Raw genomic sequence first — 17,698 nt, 5'->3', positions numbered from 1 at the left:
ACGATATGCATCACACAATCTCAGATTCATTTATTCAACCAACACAAAGAACTTCAAAGAGTGCCCCAAAGTTTCTACCGGAGAGTCAGGACGAAAACGTGTGCCAACCCCTATGCATAGGTTCATGGGCGGAACCCGCAAGTTGATCACCAAAATATACATCAAGTGGATCAATAGAATACCCCATTGACACCACGGGTGTCCCACGCAAGACATACATCAAGTGTTCTCAAATCCTTAAAGACTCAATCCGATAAGATAACTTCAAAGGGAAAACTCAATCCATTACAAGAGAGTAGAGGGGGAGAAACATCATAAGATCCAACTATAATAGCAAAGCTCGCGATACATCAAGATCGTATCACCTCAAGAACACGAGAGAGAGAGAGAGAGATCAAACACATAGCTACTGGTACATACCCTCAGCCCCGAGGGAGAACTTCTCCCTCCTCGTCATGGAGAGCGCCGGGATGATGAAGATGGCCACCGGTGAGGGTTTCCCCCTCCGGCAGGGTGCCGGAATGGGTCTAGATTGGTTTTCGGTGGCAATGGAGGCTTCTGGGGCGGAACTCCCGATCTATTGTGCTCCCCGAAGTTTTTAAGGTATATGGGTATATATAGGAGGAAGAAGCACGTCGGTGGATCTCCGGGCTGTCCACGAGGAAGGGGGCGCGCCCAGGGGGTGGGCGCGCCCCCACCCTCGTGGGCAGCCCGGGACTCTTCTGGTCCATATCCGATACTCCATGGGCTTCTTCTGGTCCAAAAATAATTTCCGTGAAGTTTCGGGTCAATTGGACTCGGTTTGATTTTCCTTTTTTGCGATACTCTAAAACAAGGAAAAAAACAGAAACTGGCACTAGGCTCTAGGTTAATAGGTTAGTCCCAAAAATCATATAAAATAGCATATAAATGCATATAAAACATCCAAGGTTGGTAATATTATAGCATGGAACAAACAAAAATTATAGATACGTTGGAGACGTATCAACGACCTTGAGCCCGGTGGTAGTGATGACCTCTTCGTCAAAAACCTCCCCCTCGGTTGGCGCTCCGGTGCTTGTTGTCCCCGGGATGCTGACGAACAGGTCGCCGCCCACCTTCAGATATCTGCTTGAGGTGGGGGCTTTGAAGTTGATGGTTGGTCCTCGACCACCGTCTCCCCGGCAGCCGAGGACTCCGACACCGGTGTAGCGCCAGGCGCTCCTGCGGCAGAGATGCCATCAATACGGTCACCGGTCTCCTTGTCGGCCTCCCCGGCAGACCCCTTGGTGGCCTCTCCATGTGCATCCTTGGCGGCCTCGTCGACACTGACTTTGAGGCTTCGGCGGTAGCATCCTTGGCAGTTTCCTCAATGGTGGCGTCGACATCCATAGGATCCGCCAAGGGTAGATCTGAAAGCCAAGGAGGAGAAACAAGATGAAATCCAGTTTCAAACCTAAGGCAGAAACAAAAAAGAGAAAAAGATCGCACTGGAAAAATGACAAGTGCCAGGAAGCGGGCGGCTTACCTGTGACGAGCTGTTGGGGGTGGTTCCCTCCCCGACAACACTCATTGCTGGTATGGAGCTGCCGACGCCTGTGCTGGCCGACTCTTCCTCCATGCGCATGGGCTCGTCGGTGGAAGCCCTTGCCGGGGATCCCTCCCTAGGCGGTGTGGTTGACGGAGGGGGCATGTCGGGGGTGGCCCTCAACGGCTCCTCCAGTTGTCGCTATTCTTCTGCAAACCCGGCAAGGTTAGCAGTGAAGATACACACCCCGACGTTCGCTAGTGGAAAGTGAGTAACAGGCTCATGCTGGGGGCTGGGTTGGGGGCTGCATCATGGGCTACGATCCGGGCTGATCATGATCGTCTCCAGCACACCTGAGGTGCCTGCCGAGGGCTCATCGCCCGTCGAGGACTTGGCCCTCTTCGCCATCCTCCACGCCAACGTTTCCGTGTCTCTGCGGGAACAATTCAAGGCCAGATCAAATCAGATAAGACAAGCAAAATAGGGACTCAGGGGGATGAAGAAAGTGGTGAGGCGCTTACTCATCACCTTCGTCTTCTTCTTCTGGCCTCTTCTCCCTCATCGGGCTAAAAGAAGAGAGGTCGAAATCGGCCTATGCTATGGTGTCCATGCGAGGGAGCGGAGACGGAGACCTGGGCCGCTTGGTCGAGGGATAGGCGGCGGCTGCTGCTTCCGTTTCTGCTGTGGTCGTGCGCCTCATCTGGCGCGCGGGATGCGGCTGGGCCTCTTCCTACTGCGCAGCCTTGCCGGCCGCCCCCTTGGCGGGGACTCATACGTCTCCAATGTATCTATAATTTTTATTGTTCCATGCTATTATATTATCTGTTTTGGATGTTTTATATGCATTAATATGTTATTTTATATGATTTTTTGGACTAACCTATTAACCTAGAGCCTGGTGCCAGTTTCTGTTTTCCCCTTGTTTTAGAGTTTCGCAGAAAAGGAATACCTAACGGAGTCCAAATAGAATAAAACTTTCGCGATGATTTTTCTTGGACCAGAAGACACCCAGGAGACTTGGTGTGCAAGTCAGAAGAGCCGCGAGGCGGACACAAGGGTGGGGCACGCCCCCAACCTTGTGGGCCCCTCGGCAACCTTCGGACCTAGATCTTCTTCCTATATATACTCTTATACCCCAAAAACATCCAGGGGAGCCACGAAACCACTTTTCCACCACCGCAACCTTCTGTACCCGTGAGATCCCATCTTGGGGCCTTTTTCAGCATCCTGCCGGAGGGGGAATCAATCTCCGAGGGCTTCTACATCAACACCATTGCCTCTCCGATGAAGCGTGATTTGTTTACCACAGACCTATGGGTCCATAATTAGTAGCTTGATGGATTCTTCTCTCTCTTTGATTCTGAATACCATGTTCTCCTCGATGTTCTTGGAGATCTATTCGATGTAATACTCTTTTGCGGTGTGTTTGTCGAGATCCGATGAATTGTGGATTTATGATCAGCTTATCTATGAATATTATTTGAATCTCCTCTGAATTCTTTAATGCATGATTTGATATCTTTGCAAGTCTCTTCGAACTATCGATTTGGTTTGGCCAACTAAATTGGTTTTTCTTGCAATGGGAGAAGTGCTTAGCTTCGGGTTTAATCTTCCGGTGCTCGATCCTAGTGACAGAAGGGGAACTGACACGTATTGTATTGTTGCCATCGAGGATAACAATATGGTATTTTCATCATAATGCTTGAGTTAATCCCGCTACATCATGTCATCTTACTCAATGCGTTACTCTGTTCTTATGAACTTAATACTCGAGATGCAGGCAGGAGTCGGTCGATGTGTAGAGTAATAGTAGTAGATGCAGAATCATTTCAGTCTACTTGACACGGACGTGATGCCTATATTCATGATCATTGCCTTAGATATCGTCATAACTTTGCGCTTTTCTATCAATTGCTCGGCAGTAATTTGTTCACCCACCATAATAATTTCTATCTTGAGAGAAGCCTCTAGTGAAACTTATGGCCCTCGGGTCTATTTTCCATCATATAAGTTTCTGGTCTACAATTTTAGTTTCATATTTACTTTCTTTTGCAATCTTTTACTTTCCATTCCATAAACCAAAAATACCAAAAATATTATGTTACCATTTATCCATCTATATCAGATCTCACTTTGCGAATAACCGTGAAGGGATTGACAACCCCTTTGTCGCGTTGGTTGCAAGTTGGTGTTTTTTTGTACAGGCATTCGGTGCCTTGTTGCGTTGTCTCCTACTGGATTGATACCTTGGTTCTCAAAACTGAGGAAATACTTACGCTACTTTGTTGCGTCACCCTTTCCTCTTCAAGGGAAAAACCAACGCAAGCTCAAGAGGCAGAAAGAAGGATTTCTGGCGCCGTTGACGCGGAGATCTACGGCAAGCCAAGACATACCAAGTACCCATCATAAACTCTCATCCCTCGCATTAAATTATTTGCCATTCGCCTGTGATTTTCCTCTCCCCCACTTCTAAAACAATTTTCGAAAAGATTCGCCTTTTCTTCGCCTCTCTTCTGTTCATCTTTTTTGTTTGCTTTTTGTGTGCTCGTGTGTTGGATTGCTTGCTTTGTCACGATGGCTCAAGATAATACCAAATTCTGTGACTTCTCCAATACCAACAACAATGATTTTATTAGTACTCCGATTTCTCCCGATGCTAATGTGGAATCTTGTGAAATTAATACTGATTTGTTGAATCTTGTTATGAAAGATCAATTTTTCGGCTTTCCCAATGAAGATGCCACATCCCATCTTAATAATTTCGTTGATTTGTGCGATATGCAAAAGAAAAAAGATCTAGATAATGATATTGTTAAGTTGAAGCTATTTCCGTTCTCACTTAGGGATCGCGCTAAAACTTGGTTATCATCTTTGCCTAAAAATAGTATTGATTCATGGAACAAGTGTAAAGATGCTTTTATTTCCAAATATTTTCCTCCCACTAAAATCATCTCCCTTAGGAACGATATTATGAATTTTAAGCAACTTGATCATGAACATGTTGCACAATCTTGGGAGAGGATGAAATTGATGATTAGAAATTGCCCTACTCATCATTTGAATTTGTGGATGAACAGACCAATTATTTATGCCGGATTGAATTTTGCTTCTAGAAATATTTTAGATTCGGCCGCGGGAGGTACTTTTATGGAAATTACTCTAGGATAAGCTACTAAACTCCTAGACAATATTATGGTTAATTATTCTCAATGGCATACCGAAAGATCTTCCACTAGTAAAAAAGTGCATGCGATGGAAGAAATAAATGTTTTGAGTGGAAAGATGGATGAGCTTATGAAACTGTTTGCTAATAAGATTGCTCCTATTAATCCTAATGATATGCCTTTGTCTACTTTGATTGAAAACAATATTGAATCTATGGATGTGAATTTTGTTAGTAGGAACAATTTTGGTAATAACGCATATAGAGGTAATTTTAATCCTAGGTCGTTTCCTAGTAATTCCTCTAATAATTATGGTAATTCCTACAACAATTCTTATGGAAATTATAATAAGATGACCTCTGAATTTGAGAATAGTGTTAAAGAATTTATTAGTTCACAATAGAATTTCAATGCTTTGATTGAAGAAAAATTGCTCAAGATTGATGATTTGGCTAGGAACGTGGATATAATTTCTCTTGATGTTGATTCTTTGAAACTTAGATATATTCCACCTAATCATGATATCAATGAGTCTCTCAAAGCCATGAGAATTTCCATTGATGAGTGCAAAGAAAGAACCGCTAAGATGCGTGCTAAGAAAGATTGGTTTATAAAAGCGTGTTCTTCTAGTTTCCGTGAAAATAATGATGAAGATCTTAAAGTGATTGATGTGACTCCTATTGAATATTTGTTTTGCAATGTAAATCTTGATAAAGATGGGACTGGAGATGAGTTAACTTTAGTTAGAAGGCATCCCAGTGATTTGGAGTTTTTAGATCTTGATGCAAAAATTGATAAAAGTGGGATTGGAGATGTCAAAACTTTAGGTAGCAATGAACCCACTCTTTTGGATTTCAAGGACTTTAATTATGATAATTGTTCTTTCATAGATTGTATTTTCTTGTTGCTATCCATATTGAATTATCCTCATGCTTATAATCAAAGCAAAGCTTTTACTAAACATATCGTTGATGCTGTGATGCAATCTTTTGAAGAAAAGCTTGAATTGGAAGTTCCTATCCGTAGAAAACTTTATGATGAGTGGGAACCTACTATTAAAATCAAGATTAAAGATTATGAATGCTATGATTTGTGTGATTTGGGTGCTAGTGTTTCCACGATTCCGAAAATTTTATGTGATGTGTTAGGTTTCCGTGAATTTGATGATTGTTCCTTAAATTTGCATCTTGCGGATTCCACTATTAAGAAACCTATGGGAATGATTAATAATGTTCTTATTGTTGAAAATAGGAATTGTGTGCCCGTAGATTTCATTGTTCATGATATAGATTGCAATCCTACATGTCCTATTATTCTTGGTAGACCTTTCCTTAGAACAATTGCTGCAATTATTGATATGAAAGAAGGAAACATTAGATTTCAATTTCTGTTAAGTAAAGGTATGGAACACTTCCCTAGAAAGAAAATTTAATTTCCTTATGAATCTATTATGAGAGCCACTTATGGATTGCATGCCAAAGATGATAATACTTAGATCTATTCGTGTTTTTATGCCTAGCTAGGGGCGTTAAACAATAACGCTTGTCGGGAGGCAACCCAATTTTATTTTTGTTCTTGCTTTTTAGGACCTGTTTAGCAAATAATATTTCATCTAGCCTTTGGTTAGATGTTTTTTTGTGTTTTAATTAGTGTTTGTGCCAAGTAAGACCTTTGGGATAGCTTACCGTGATAGTTGATTTGATCCTGCTGAAAAACAGAAACTTCTGCGCCAGGGGATTAGTTTTTATTTTTAACAGACGCACGATAAAATACTGATTCTTTTTGCAGAGAATTAATAAACAAATTTTATAGGACTTCGTAATTTATCAGGATTTTTGGAGTTACATAAGTATTCTAAATCTCTAGATTGCTACAGACTGTTCTGTTTTTGACAGATTCTGTTTTTTGCGTGTTGTTTGCTTATTTTGATGCATCTATGGCTAGTATCGGGGGGTATGAACCATGGAAAAGTTGGAATGCAATATATATTGCACAAATATAAATAAAGAATGGGTTCACAACAGTACCAAAAGTGGTGATTTATTTTCTCATACTAACGGAGCTTACGAGATTTTCTGTTGGAGTTTTGTGTTGTGAAGTTTTCAAGTTTTGGGTAAGGATTTGATGGACTATGGAATAAGGAGTGGCAAGAGCCTAAGATTGGGGATGCCCAAGGCACCCCAAGGTAATATTCAAGGATGTCAAAAAGCTTAAGCTTGGGGATGCCCCGGGAAGGCATCCCCTCTTTCGTCTTCGTCTATCGGTAACTTTACTTGAGGCTATATTTTTATTCACCACATGATATGTGTTTCACTTGGAGCGCCTTGTATGATTTGAGTCTTTTCTTTTTAGTTTGCCACAATATCCTTGTTGTACACACCTTTTGGTAGAGACACGCATGAATCGTGATTTATTAGAATGCTCTCTGTGCTTCACTTACATCTTTTGAGCTAGGCAAAATTGCTCTACTGCTTCACTTATATCTTTCTAGAGCACGGTGGTGGTTTTATTTTATAGAAATTGATCAACTCTCGTACTTCACTTATATTATTTTGAGAGTATTTAGAACAGCATTGTAATTTGCTTTGGTTATAAAATTAGTCCTAATATGATAGGCATCCAAGAAGGATATAATAAAAACTTTCATATAGAGTGCATTGAATACTATGAGAAGTTTGATTCCTTATGATTATTTTGAGATATGAAGATGGTGATATTAGAGTCATGCTAGTAAGTAGATGCGAATTTGAGAAATACTTGTGTTAAAGTTTGTGAGTCCCGTGGCATGCATGTATGGTGAACCTTTATGTAACGAAGTTGGAGCATGAGATGTTTTTTGATTGTCTTCCTTATGAGTGGCGGTCGGGGACGAGCGATTGTCTTTTCCTACCAATATATCCCCTAGGAGCATGCATGTAGTACTTTGTTTTGATGACTAATAGATTTTTGCAATAAGTATGTGAGTTCTTTAAGACTAGTGTTGAGTCCATGGATTATACGCACTCTCACCTTTCCGCCATTGCTAGCCTCTCTAGTACCGCGCAACTTTTGCCGGTACCATAAACCCACCACATATGCTTCCTCAAAACAGCCACCATACCAACCTATTATGGCATTTCCATAGCCATTCCGAGATATATTGCCATGCAACTTTCCACCATTTCGTTTTTATGACACGTTCCATCATTGTCATATTGCTTTGCATGATCTTGTAGTTGACATCGTATTTGTGGCAAAGCCATCATTCATCATTTTTATACTTGTCGCTCTTGATTCATTGCACATCCCGGTACACCACCGGAGGCATTCACATAGTCATATTTTTGTTCTAGCATCAAGTTGTAATTTTTGAGTTGTAAGTAAATAGAAGTGTAATGACTTTCATTATTAGAGCATTGTCCCATGTAAAAAAGAGAGAAAGGCTAAATAAAAAAGGAGAAGGACCAAAAAAGGAGAAAAGAGAAAAAAGGGGAAAAAGAGAAGAAAACAATGAGATAAAAATAGAGAAGGGACAATTTTACTATCCTTTTTGCCACACTTGTGCTTCAAAGTAGCACCATGGTCTTCATGATAGAGAGTCTCCTATGATATCACTAATACGTCTCCAACGTATCTACTTTTTCTCACGCTTTTCCACTTGTTTTGGACTCTAATTTGCATGATTTGAATGAAACTAACCCCCGACTAATGTTGTTTTCAGCAGAACTACCATGGTGTTGTTTTTGTGCAGAAATAAAAGTTCTCGGAATGGAATGAAACTTTTTGAGGATTTTTATATCAATAATAAGAATTACTAGAGCCAAGACCCACCAGGGCGCGCCCCCCTCTCCTGGCGCGCCCAGGTGGGTTGTACCCACCTGGTGGCCCTGCTGACGACCCCCTGATACTATAAAATCACATATTTCTAGAAAAAAATCAGGGAGAAAGAATTATTTCTATCCACGAGATGGAGCTGCCGCCAAGCCCTGTTCTACCTCGGGAGGGCAGATCTGGAGTCTGTTTGGGGCTCCGAAGAGGGGGTCTTTGTTCTTCGTCATCACCAACCAATCTCCATCACCAATTCCATGATGATCCCCACCGGGAGTGAGTAATTCCTTCATAGGCTCGCTGGTCGGTGAGGAGTTGTATGAGATCCATCATGCAATAGAGTTAGTTTTGTTATGGCTCGATCCCTAGTATCCACTATGTTCTTAGATTGATGTTGCTATGCCCTTGCCATGCTTAATGCTTGTCACTTTGGGCCCGGGTGCCATGATTTCAGATCTGAACCATTTATGTTATCATAATTATATCCATGTTTTAGATCTGATCTTGCAAGTTATAGTCACCTACTACGGTTATGATCCGGCAACCCCAGAGTGACAACAACCGGCCCCACTCCTGGTGATGACCGTAGTTTGAGGAGTTCATGTATTCACTATGTGTTAATGCTTTGTTCTAGTTCTCTATTAAAAGGAGGCCTTAATATCCCCTTGTTTCTAATATGGACCTTGCTGCCACGGGAGGGTAGGACAAAGATGTCATGCAAGTTCTTTTAATAAAGCACGTATGACTATTTACGGAATACATGCCTACATTATATCGATGAACTGGAGCTAGTGCCGTATCGCCCTAGGTTATAACTGTCTCATGATGAATATCATCCAACAAGTCACCGATCCAATGCCTACGAATTTATCTTATATTGTTTCTGCTAAGTTACTATTGCTATCATCATTGTTACACTTGCTACAAATTACTGCTATCACTGTTACTGTTACCGTTGCTACTATCACTATTATCAAAACTATCAAACTACTTTGCTACTGATCACTTTGCTGCAGATAATTAATCTCCAGGTGTGGTTGAATTGACAACTTAGCTGCTAATACCTTCAAATATTCTTTGGCTCCCCTAGTGTCGAATCTATAAATTTGGGTTGAATACTCTACCCTCGAAAACTGTTGTGTTCCTCTATACTTGTGGGTTATCAATCACTAACATATACTAGTGGGAATTTTTCATTATAGAACTTGGCTTGTATATTCCAACGATGGGCTTCCTCAAACACCCTAGGTCTTCATGAGCAAGCAAGTTGGATGCACACCCACTTAGTTTTATTTTTTGAGCTTTCATACACTTATAGCTCTAGTGCATCCATTGCATGGCAATCCCAACTCACTCACATTGATATCTATTAATGGGCATCTCCATAGCCCGTTGGTACGCCTAGTTGATGTGAGACTATCTCCTTCTTTTTGTCTTCTCCACAACCACTGTCTATTCCACCTATAGTGCTATGTCCATGGCTCATGCTCATGTATTGAATGAAAATTGAAAAAGTTTGAGAACGTCAAAAGTATGAAATAGATGCTTGGCTTTTTATCGGGGTTGTGCATGATTTGAATATTTTGTGTGATGAAGATGGAGCATAGCCAGACTGTATGATTTTGTAGGGATAAGCTTTCTTTGGCCATGTTATTTTGAGAAGACATAATTATTTTGTTAGGGTCTTAAGGATCTGAATATTCATGCCACAATAAAGAGAATTACATGGATAAATATGTTAGGTAGCATTCCACATCAAAAATTCTGTTTTTATCAATTACCTACTCGAAGACGAGCAGGAATTAAGCTTGGGGATGCTTCATACGTCTCCAATGTATCTATAATTTTTGATTGTCCCATGCTATTGTATTATCTACTTTGGATGTTCTATATGTATTAATATGCTATTTTATATGATTTTTGGGACTAGCCTATTAACCTAGAGCCCAGTGCCAGTTTCTATTCTTCCTTGTTTTAGAGTTTCATAGAAAAGGAATACCAAACAGAGTCCAAACAGAATAAAACTTTCGCGATGATTTTTCTTGGACAAGAAGACACCCAGGAGACTTGGAGTGCAAGTCAGAAGAGCCGTGACATGGCCACAAGGGTGGAGGGCGCGCCCACGGGGGTGGGGTACGGCCCCAAACCTTGTTGGCCTCTCGGCGACCTTCTGACCTAGATCTTCCTCCTATATATACTCTTATACCCCAAAAACATCCAAGGGATCCACGAAACCACGTTTCCACCGCCGCAACCTTCTGTACCCGTGAGATCCCATCTTGGGGCCTTTTCAGCATCCTGTCGGAGGGGGAATCGATCACGAAGGGCCTCTACATCAACACCATTGCCTCTCCGATGAAGCGTGAGTAGTTTACCACAGACCTATGGGTCCATAGTTAGTAGCTTGATGGATTCTTCTCTCTTTGATTCTCAATACCATGTTCTCCTCGATGTTCTTGGGGATCTATTCGATGTAATACTCTTTTGCGATGTGTTTGCCGAGATCCGATGAATCGTGGATTTATGATTAGCTTATCTATGAATATTATTTGAATCTCCTCTGAATTCTTTTATGCATGATTTCATAACTTTGGAAGTCTCTTCGAACTATCGATTTGGTTTGGCCAACTAGATTGGTTTTTCTTGCAATGGGAGAAGTGCTTAGCTTTGGGTTCAACACTAGTAGAAAAGGGGGCATAGGTCCAGGCCGGGTCAGCCCATTAGTCCCGGTTCAGTCCAGAACGGGGACCAATGGGGGCATTGGACCCGGTTCGTGAGCCCAGGGGGGCGGCCGGGCCACGTGGGCCATTGGTCCCGGTTCGTCTGGACCTTTTGGTCCCGGTTGGTGGGACGAACCGGGACCAATGGGCCTTGCTCCTGGCCCACCACCATTGGTCCCGGTTGGTGGCTTGAACCGGGACCAAAGGCTCCCCTTTAGTCCCGGTTCAAGCCAACAACCGGGACCAATGAGGTGACTATATATACCCCCTCGCGTAAGAGCAGAGCACACTGCTCTGTTTTTTTCTGACCAAGGGGGAGAGGGCTTGGTGGTGCTCTAGCTCACCTCCTATGCACACAAGGTGTTCGATGGAATGACTGAGCCACACTACTTAAGCTTTCTCCTCTCCAAACTCGACCTCCAAGCTCCATTTTCCTCAATATTTGTCTAGGTTTAGCGGTCCGTCACGCCCCGTCCCCGTCTTCACCGTCGTCGATCACCCGCGCCGAGCTCATCGCCGGCACCACCGTGGTGAGCCTCTTGTTCTTATCTTCTTCCTGAAAGGAAAAATATTCTTACTTGTATGTTTACATAGATACTTGTATTATTTTCTTACTTTTATTATTGCATCTTATATAGTGCGATGGTTTTGGTATCCGCCCCCATCGGCCCTCGTCCTGTCTATGATTCGGATGTGGTGTATATATTATCTTTATAACTATTGGTTCATTTATTGTTTATGAAAATTATGCCGACCAACGTGACATAGATTTTATTTATGTAGGATGTATGTGAATCGGAAATTCCAACCGACCCTATTGTCGAGAGGTTAAATTTAGTTGAAGAAGAAAACAATTTGTTGAAGGAAAAAATAAAAAAATTGAGGAGGAGAAGATGATATTGGAGTTGCATGTTGCGGATGTCGTCGATGATCACAAGATCAAGATGGATGCAATGCGCTTGAAGATTAGAAAGATTAGAAAATATGCCATTCATACCGAGGCTTGGTATCATTATGCTGTTGGATCAATTGTTACCTTGGTTGCGATTATGATCGCATTTGTTTTCGCATTGAAATGTTTTACATAGTTTCAATGTATGGTTTAATTAATTAGATGCTCTGGAGAGCTATATGTTGTTAGATGAGAACTATGTATGTACTTTGGTTTTAATGTGATGATGAACTTCTATTAATTTGGACACTTAATTATATATAATGCACGCAGATGAACCGACAATGGATGTACGGTGACAGACACACCTCCGAGTACATTAAGAGCGTGCATGAGTTTCTCGATGCGGCTGAGGCAAACAAGCAGAATGGTTTTATGTGTTGTTCATGCACTGAATGTGGGAATACGAGGTCTTACTCTAACCGGAAAATCCTTCACTCCCACCTGCTTTACAAGGGTTTCATGCCACACTATAATGTTTGGACGAGGCACGGAGAAATAGGGGTTATGATGGAAGACGGCAAAGAAGAAGAGTACGATGACAACTATGTGCCCCCAGAATACGGTGATGCTGCAACGGGGGGAGCTGGTGAAGATCAAGAGGAACCAGACGATGTGCCCAATGATGCTACAATGGGTGAAGCTGCTGAAGATCAAGAGGAACTAGACGATGTGCCCAATGATGATGATCTCCGCCGGGTCATTCTCGATGCAAGGACGCAATGCGAAAGTCAAAAGGAGAAGCTGAAGTTCGATCGCATGTTAGAGGATCACAAAAAAGGGTTGTACCCCAATTGCGAAGATGGAAACACAAAGCTCGGTACCGTGCTGGAATTGCTAAAGTGGAAGGCAGAGAATGCTGTGGCTGACAAAGGATTTGAGAAGCTATTGAAAATATTGAAGAAGAAGCTTCCAAAGGATAACGAATTACCCGACAGTACATACGCAGCAAAGAAGGTCGTATGCCCTCTAGGATTGGAGGTGGAGAAGATACATGCATGCCCTAATGGCTGCATCCTCTATCGCGGTGCATACAAGGATCTGAATGCATGCCCGGTATGCGGTGCATTGCGGTATAAGATCAGACGAGATGACCCTGGTGATGTTGACGGCGAGCCCCTCAGGAAGAGGGTTCCTGCGAAGGTGATGTGGTATGCTCCTATAATACCACGGTTGAAACGTCTGTTCAGAAACGAAGAGCATGCCAAGTTGATGCGATGGCACAGTGAGGACTGGAAGAAAGACGGGAAGTTGAGAGCACCCGCTAACGGGTCGCAGTGGAGAAAAATCAAGAGAAAGTACTGGGATGAGTTTGCAAAGGACCCAAGGAATGTATGGTTTGCTTTAAGCGCGGATGGCATTAATCCTTTCAGGGAGCGGAGCAGCAATCACAGCACCTGGCCCGTGACTCTATGTATGTATAACCTTCCTCCTTGGATGTGAATGAAGAGGAAGTTCTTTATGATGCCAGTTCTCATCCAAGGCCCTAAGAAACCCGGCAACGACACTGATGTGTACCTAAGGCCATTAGTTGAAGAACTTTTACAGCTGTGGAATGGAAACGGTGTACGTACGTGGGATGAGCACAGACAGGAGGAATTTAACCTAAAGGCGTTGCTGTTCGTGACCATCAACGATTGGCCCACTCTCAGTAACCTTTCAGGACAGACAAACAAAGGATACCACGCATGCACGCACTGTTTAGATGACACTGAAAGTATATACCTGGACAAATGCAAGAAGAATGTGTACCTGGGCCATCGTCGATTTCTTCCGACCAACCATCAATGTCGAAAGAAAGGCAAGCATTTCAAAGGCGAGGTAGATCACCGGAAGAAGCCTGCCATGCGTACCGGTGATCACGTACTTGCTATGGTCAATGATTTACACGTAATCTGTGGAAAGGGTCCCGGCGGACTAGCTGTTCCGAATGACGCTGAGGGACACGCACCCATGTGGAAGAAGAAATCTATATTTTGGGACCTACCCTACTGGAAAGACCTAGAGGTCCGCTCTTCAATCGACGTGATGCACGTGATGAAGAACCTTTGCGTGAACCTGCTAGGCTTCTTGGGCGTGTATGGGAAGACAAAAGATACACCTGAGGCACGGGAGGACCTGCAATGTTTGCACGAAAAAGACGGCATGCCTCTGAAGCAGTATAAAGGTCCTGCCAGCTACGCTCTTACAAAAGAAGAGAAAGAAATCTTCTTTGAATGCCTGCTCAGTATGAAGGTCACGACTAGCTTCTCGTCGAATATAAAGGGAATAATAAATATGCCAGAGAAAAAGTTTCAGAACCTAAAGTCTCATGACTGCCACGTGATTATGACGCAACTGCTTTCGGTTGCATTGAGGGGGCTTCTACCGGAAAATGTCCGATTAGCCATTGTGAAGCTATGTGCATTCCTCAATGCAATCTCTCAGAAGGTGATCGATCCAGAAATCGTACCAAGGCTAAGGAGTGATGTGGCGCAATGTCTTGTCAGTTTCGAGCTGGTGTTCCCACCATCCTTCTTCAATATCATGACACACGTCCTAGTTCATCTAGTCGACGATATTGTCATCCTGGGGCCCGTATTTCTACACAATATGTTCCCCTTTGAGAGGTTCATGGGAGTCCTAAAGAAATATGTCCGTAACCGCACTAGGCCAGAAGGAAGAATCTCCATGGGCCATCAAACAGAGGATGTTATCGGGTTTTGTGTTGACTTCATTCCTGGCCTTAAGAAGATAGGTCTCCCTAAATCGCGGTATGAGGGGAGACTGACTGGAAAAGGCACTCTTGGAAGTGACTCAATAATATGCAGGGACGGATATTCTTGGTCTCAAGCACACTACACAGTTCTACAGAACTCTACCTTGGTGACCCCGTATGTCGATGAACACAAGAATAGTCTGCGCTCCAAACACCCGGAGCAGTGCGACGACTGGATTACATGTGAACACATCAGGACTTTCAGCAGTTGGTTGGAAACACGTCTCAGAGGTGACAACACTATTTGTGATGAGCTATACTTGTTGTCCAGGGGACCATCTTTGACTGTATTGACTTACAAAGGATACGAGATAAATGGGAATACATTTTACACGATCGCCCAAGATCAAAAGAGCACCAACCAAAACAGCGGTGTCCACTTTGATGCAGCAACCGAGAGCAGAAAGGACACATATTATGGTTACATAGTGGACATATGGGAACTTGACTACGGACATGATTTTAAGGTCCCTTTGTTTAAGTGCAAATGGGTCAATCTGTCAGGCGGCGGGGTACAGGTAGACCCACAGTACGGAATGACAACAGTGGATCTGAAAAATCTTGGGTACACTGACGAACCGTTCGTCCTAGCCAATGATGTGGCACAGGTTATCTATGTGAAGGACATGTCTACCAAACCGAGAAAAAGAAAAGATAAGGAAGCGAATACATCATACGATGAGCCGCCACATAGTTCTTTCAGGAAAAAGGGATATCCTGGGAGTGGAGGGCAAGACAGACATGTCTGAAGATTATGAAAAGTTTCACGAAATTTTTCCCTTCAATGTCAAGGCTAACCCAAGCATCCTGATAAACGATGAAGATTATCCATGGTTACGGCGCAATAAGCAAATGACACAAGTGAAGAAAAAGTGAAGACTTTCTCCCGCAACTATTATGATGATACCATGCCAACTTTGTAACACACGGGTATGCTATGCCAACTTTTTCAGAGTTCATTTGAAAACTATGAATTTAGGACGAATTTTCTCTATATGTGCATCTATGTTCATTTTTTTAGTAAAGTTAATCACAAACTTGTGATTCACACAAATTTCAAAGAATTCAAATTTTAACTATTCAAATTTGAAAACTAATGGCACTAACAGAAAGTTTATAATTTTTCTAAAACTAATGGCACTAACAGAAAGTTTATAATTTTGCTGACCTAAAAGCAAAAAGAATTAAAAAATAAAGCAAAAAACAACAGAAAATAAATAATACAGAAAACAAAACAAAAAAACTGAAAAAAAATAAAAATAGCAACAATAAGTATTTTGTTGTAAGTAGAAAAAAAATAAAATAAATAAAGCAACAAAGAAAACAAAAAAACTAAAAAAGTGTTTTCAAATTTGAAAACTAATGGCACTAACAGAAAGTTTATATTTTTCAAAAACTAAAAGCAAAAAGAATTAAAAAATAAAGCAAAAAACAAAAGAAAATAAATAGTAATGATAAAACACAGTAATATTAAATAGCAGGAAAAAGAATGGCTCAAAAATTAATTTTTATAGTAAAGTTATTCATAAACTAGTGATTCACACAAATTTTAAAAAATTCAAATTTTAAAACTAATGTCACTAACAGAAAGTTTATAATTTTTGTGACCTAAAAAAATCACTAAAAAAACTATAAGTATTTAGTTCTAAGTAGAAATATAAAAATAAATAGTAAACAAAATGCCACCTACTCGGCCACCACGGCCTGAATACGACTAGAAGCCCATGCATGGGCCAGGATTCAGGCCCGCAGAAGGCCCAGCAGGCCCACAGGCATAGCGGTGTGAGATTAGGCCCAGAGGCCTGCAGTTCTGAGGAGTTCGATGGAGATGGCGGGGCAGGCTTATAAATAGGTGTGGCCGCTCCTCAGCTAGCGAGGTGGGACTAAACATCCCACCTCACCGCGGCTTTGGCAGGCGCAGGCCTTTGGTCCCGGTTGGTGCCACCAACCGGGACCAAAGGCCGCCGCTTCCCGCCCTTTGGGCTGCTGAAAAGAGACCTTTGGTCCCGGTTGGTGGCACCAACCGGGACTAAAGGGGGGCATTGGTCACGATTTGTGCCCCGAACCGTGACCAATGCTCTCAGTATATAAGAAAACACTTGTGAAATTTTCATTCAGTTCCTCATTCTCCTCGCTGCCCCGCCGCCCTCTGCCCTGTCACCCGTGCCCGCCGACGCCATTGTCGTCGCCCCCGCCCATCGTCGTCGCGCCTCCCCTAGCCGCCCGAGGTCGCCATCGCCGCCCGCTCGCCGTCGGTCGTGCCCTCGCCCGACGCCCCTCGCCGCTCGCCGCCCTGCGCCGACGCGCGTCGCGCGCCCCGGCCCGCCCGTCGTCGTCGCCCTGCCCCGCCCGTCACCGTCGCCCCTGCCCCGCCCGTCGCCGTGGCCCTGCCCCTCCGTTGGTCCGGCCGGCGCCCCTCCCCTGTTTTTTTCATATATTATATGCTTGTGTATATTGTGTATATTGCTTCTTTATGTATATTATGTATATATGTCAGTATATATAATTGCTTCTTTTCAGAATTTTTTTCATATATATGTTTGTATTTTGTATTTTGCTTTTTTATAAAAATGTATATATGTTTGTATGTTCTTTGTGTATATATGTTCATATATGCAAAAGTTAGATTTAAATATTTAGAAAAGGATTATCTATATATGTTCTCTGATTTAGTAAATTTTAGGTTAGTCTCATTTCTAGAAAAGTTTTATATATTTAGGAGAGGAAAAAGGAAAATAAGAAGAGGAAAAAGGAGAAGAAGAGGAGAGGAAGAAAAGGAAGAGGAGAAGA

This window comes from Triticum urartu, chromosome 7 (genome assembly GCF_003073215.2).
Source record: "Triticum urartu cultivar G1812 chromosome 7, Tu2.1, whole genome shotgun sequence".
NCBI lineage: Eukaryota > Viridiplantae > Streptophyta > Magnoliopsida > Poales > Poaceae > Triticum > Triticum urartu.
This window is presented reverse-complemented; position numbering follows the sequence as displayed.